Below are 5353 nucleotides of genomic sequence, written 5' to 3'. Positions count from 1 at the left end.
GCCAGCTCTGCTTTTGCTTTCTTTCACCACTGACTAGAGATATACTGGGTGTCCCCCCAAAATGTATACACACTTTGAATAGCTACTAATTCCAATGGTTTTAAGCATAAGAAAGAAACAACAATGGAGCTGTTATCTGTTAAAAGTGTGGGCACAAACAGGTAGTTGGACATTCCCTGAGGGGTCTCAGATTGGAGAGGGTGAAGGCCAGACTGAGGGCCCCCCCACCCCCACCCCAGTGCAAGAATTTCGTGCACCGGGCTACTAGTCTTCTAATAATAGAAACTGGAAATTTTCAAAACATTCCATTTATTTACCTCGATCACCACATCTCTCATCATTTCTAGTCAGAAACAAAGTCCCTTATATTCCTCTAACTTCCTCAACAACTTCTGTATTATTTTCCTTATCCCTGCTTATATTTTGATCTGTTCTGTTTATGTCTGATCATTTTTGGTTGAACTTTTGCATTACTAATACCTTGCTTCTGTGCTTCAAGGCTGGTCCCTCTGTGGTCCATATTCGTAGAGAGGCCAGAATGGTATACTTAAAACACTTATATATTTATTTCTTTATCCTGCTGGAATCTCTTTAATGCTTACCCACACCATGTTTAGGATATTGTTAATTCTTAGTATCTCCTATCTGTATTACATTGCTTTCCATTTTCTTACCAGACATGTTCTAATATCAATTATCCCAGCTGATTTGTGTGTTCAATACTTTTTAGCTTATTCTATAATGCTGTAGTTATGCAGAACCTTTTTTGTCATTTTCAATAAAAATAAATAAGTTCATATATACATACACACACACACACATAATCCTGCTTTGATGTTGTGTTTTGCTTCTAAACATCATAGTGCCATTCCCCAGTTTTTAAAATAGCCTAATTATTATAAGGTATATATTTTATATTTATTGTGTTTGCTTTCTCAGTTCTTATTTATTACTAATTTCACAATTTTCATTATCTATTCACTAAACTCCACTCAGCACTATTGACCATCATCATGCACAGTTCTCATCCTTACATTCTATTTCTGTGAGTACATTTGACACTTTTGAAAACCTCCCTTGAAACTCTTTGACTTTCTTGCATCCACACTACTTATGTTCTCTTTCTCACTTTATTTCATTTCCTTCTCTCTTACTCATAATTAAATTATAACATTTCACAAGCATCTGTCCTAAATCCTCCTTTCTTCCTATACTCCATCTGGCCAATTTAATTCACTTCCATAGTTTTAAATGCCAATATTATATATTGCTGTCTCCAGAATCATTTTCTTTAAAATGCACAGCAATACATTATTTTTTTCCATGCTTATTTCAAATGGATATCAAATACATATCTTAAACTCAATGCCTATACATAATACTAAGCTTACTTTCCATTAATCCTATTGAACCTGCTTCCATTTTCAATAAATAATACAACCATCCTCTCAGTTATCAAATTCAGAAATTCGAGTACAATCCTCAACTCCTTCATCTACTTTATCTTCCACATTCAGTGAATAATCAAACCTGTCATTTCTGCATTAAACTACACTACAATCTCCCCCTCCTACTCCATCCACATTGCTTTCACTCTCATGTACTATTGCAATAACCTTCTAATTTGCCTTCTTACCTTTATTCTAGTTCCTATTAAATTCATTCTGCACTATTTGAAGAGAGTCTTTTCTGACATGAATTGGTTAGCACCCTACCATGATATAAAATAATGTATGCTACATGCCCTTGAGTTGGTTCTGGCTCCAGGAAATTTTATGATGAGTGATGTCCACAATGTCCTGTCCTCAAGAGTCCTGCTCACTTCCTGTAGATTCATGTCTATGGCTTCTTTTATAGAATTAATCCACCTCGTGCCCAATATTCCTTTTTTCCTGATGCATGTTAGTTTTGTTTCGGCATTTCTCTCCCACTCCCCCCACCCCAAAAACACTGCCTTTTCATGATATGCTTGAAGTAGGACAACTTTACTTTTATTAGTTTTGCTTCTAGCGATGTTTCAGGCTTAATTTGCTCTAGGAACTTAATGTGCCAATTCATAAATATGACCTTCAAAATTTGTTAACATCTGGTCTTGAATATCTCTCTAGATGCCTCTTATTAGTTTATTCTGAACATTCACTGTATCTGTGAAGAGAAAAAAAAAAGCTCTCATTTTCTGCACAATACCATTTACTATTTCCTATCTGTGGAATTCATGTTCCTCTTCACTTTCCCTGGATTCATCCTACATGTTCTTCAACTTCAAGAGTGAAAGTCTTCTCACTATAGAGGCCTTTTCTGACCTTATCACTGTGTTAAAAGCCTCCATTAGAGACACATGCTCTCATGACATCTTTATCGTAATAGCCTTTGCATTTTACTAGAGTTAGTTGGGTAACTGTGCTTTTTGCTAGCCTGTCAGCTTTGTAACTCTCTGTTTTCCCAGAAGCAAGCACTGTCTACTGCACTGCCCTCACTCAGTACATATTTACATAATGAATTTATAACTGAATAATGTCTGACATATTGTATGCACTTAATTCTTTGGTTGAATGGGGCCATGAATGTTGAGTTGTTATTATCTACTGTTCTATCAAATCACTTTTCTACTGTGTTTGTTCTTTTGGTCTCAGCAGACCTATAATTGCTAAATAATTATCATAACTATTTTTTTCTTCTGAAATCACAAAAAAAGTAATTGGTTTTTTAAGTTCTTTATCAGTGAAATGATTCTTTGAAACCTTTCCTTCCAAATTAAATTATAGCTTTTGATACAAATCATTATAATATTTAACCTAGATCTAAAATAGAGACTAAATAAAAGGGTTTTGACAAAATTTTCTAATCAATGGAGTTCTCAAAGGATTTTATATTCCATGAATATAATTTCACAGATGTGATTGATTATCTTTTTATGACAGAGGTAATTTAAGAGAACTAGTTATATAATTGCATTTGGAAATAATAGATATTTAAATTGAGATGAGAGAGGAGAGCGGAGTCAAGTTTGAATCTGATGGCAGAGAGTTGAGGTATGTTGTTGGAGAACTTAATTGAAGGACATTGAGGCTTCTTTATGCTCCCCAACTAAATTTTAACCTAATATAGATAAAGGTGAGCAACTGTTCTAAATTGTAAAGGCTGACTTAAAGGATGATATACCCAACTCTGAAAGGGACATTGAGAAATCAACTGGGTTAGTCATTTGTCTTCAGGGAGTTTAACAGCTAATCACATCAGAAAAGTGGTTAACTTTAAAAAAATAGTTTTAACAAATGAAGATAATTCTCAATAAACTTTGTATGTGACTTTAAATCATACATTTAGTTATAGGAGATAAAATAACAAGATCCATCACAGATAATAGTTTCTGTCTAAATACTGAAGAGGTCTGGTTTATAAAATATGCTTAAATTATAAACGTCTTCTTTTCTAAAGATTGAAATAAATGTCCATTGTGAGAAGTAATTTAAATTTGCTTTATATATTATAAAGAAAATAAAGTTGCCGAAACCAGTTTGGCTCAGTGGATGGAGCGTCGGCCTGCGGACTGAGGGGTCCCGGGTTCGATTCCGGTCAAGGGCATGTACCTGGGTTGCGGGCACATCCCCAGTGGGGGATGTGCAGGAGGCAGCTGATCGATGTTTTTCTCTCATCGATGTTTCTAACTCTCTATCTCTCTCCCTTCCTCTCTGTAAAGGATAATAAAATATATTAAAAAAAAAAGAAAATAAAGTCGTGTGCTTTATCAATGCAAATGTGTTATTGCAAGATAATTTTATCCCTTCAAAAGTCACAAAAATGACTTGATATTAATCTGCGTGTAGACATTTTTAATAAAATAACACAGAGACTAGACAGAGAACCTAGGACAGAAGCAATGGAGCACATTTAATTAGTTACCACTTCTTTGTTAGTTTTCTAAATAACATTAAAAGAGAACGCCTGTGGAAATGCTGAAGCCCTTAATGGTTATGCTTCTATTATGAATATAATCTATAATTCCTCACATAAAGTGATATTGGCTTATAGAATGTTACATTTATTTTACTGCGTACCAAAGAAACGCTAAAACTAGATTATATTCTAATATGAATATAGTCTATACTTTTCACATAGAGCGATACTAGCTTACAGAATGTTACATTTATTTTACTGAGTGCCAGAGAGTAATTTCCTGTCTTGAAGCAAAGAATTCTTGTTCAGATAACTGTACTTACTGTTCCCTATTGGAAGCAGGATGTGCTCCTACCGTCAAGACTTTTCTCTCCAGATGCTCGGATAGCTTCAGGTTATAGGACCATTTACAATGGATGAATCCAATCTATTACAAAGAGGAATAACTTACCAGGGAAGGTTGGAACTGATTCTTTCTGTATGATTATAATCATTTCATTTCACCTTTTAATGTTAACCAGAATCTGAAATTGGGGAAACTACCAAAATCAAAATGAATGGTACAGTTGCTCTTCTACTCAATCTTTGGCAAAATCAATAGATATGCTACCATAAGTTTCTCTCAGTCCCATCCTACCAAAGCATCATGACTAAGAAAAGACAGTCTTTCAATGTGTGGAACTAAGACTGTCATTATCAAGAACTGCAGGTAAAAGCAAGTAAGAATGTGTGTTCCATCTCAGGAGGTCTTCTCACCTCTTTTGAGGTGTTTATTTTTTTATTTTATTTTATTATTTTTTAGGAAAAATAAATTTAAAAGAAGACCATTAAGAGCTTATGCATTTTTCTTTTTATTCTAAACGGCATATGAAATTCCTTTGGGTAAAAATGACTTGTCATTCTCTGATCATAACTAAATTAGATTCTTTGGTGCACATATAAATATTTTGTCAATTTCTTATTCCATAGTTTATTAGGGCATATTCCAATGATCCTTCTGCAATTTCAGCAGCCTTACAAATAGTTTCTAAGAATGCTACTCAAGCTTTACAATCTCTACCCTCTCTGAGCAAAAGATTTTTCTGCCTTGGGATATAGGACATTTTCTATTGTTATCTCTAACCCTGGGCAAAAGTACAAAGAAACTGAAAACCTGTACCTAGTTCAACACTGGGCCCACAGCTGTGTTAAAGCATGATTTTCAAAACGTTAACCAGTGATGTCTTTCATAAAAATAAACAACATATATGAAATATATTATTAAATTCATTAATTAATGAGTGTAGAAATAAAATGATAATGCTAATTCAAAGAGCATTTGATGATCTAAACAATTGCAGGCAGGTCACAAATTAACCCTAAAATAAAATTGTTGAATGAGAGGCAATACTGGTTACTGGTTGTCCAGCAAGGCAATAAAATGTCACCTTTGTAGTTATTTTTCTACTGGACAGAA

General features: G+C 34.1%; 1 long non-coding RNA gene across 8 annotated transcripts in view; it reads left to right on the top strand.

The window, feature by feature from the left end:
• The window catches only part of LOC107181659, a 73588-nt gene that overhangs the window by 7127 nt on the left and 61108 nt on the right, over positions 1–5353 (top strand). For all 8 annotated transcript variants that reach the window (XR_001512346.1, XR_001512348.1, XR_001512349.1 and 5 more), the window contains exon 2: positions 4419–4606. This is a non-coding gene — a long non-coding RNA (uncharacterized LOC107181659). The remainder of the gene's footprint in view (positions 1–4418; positions 4607–5353) is intronic.

Source organism: Myotis davidii, unplaced genomic scaffold (genome assembly GCF_000327345.1).
Source record: "Myotis davidii unplaced genomic scaffold, ASM32734v1 scaffold309, whole genome shotgun sequence".
Classification (NCBI taxonomy): Eukaryota; Metazoa; Chordata; class Mammalia; order Chiroptera; family Vespertilionidae; genus Myotis; species Myotis davidii.
This window is presented reverse-complemented; position numbering and strand designations above follow the sequence as displayed.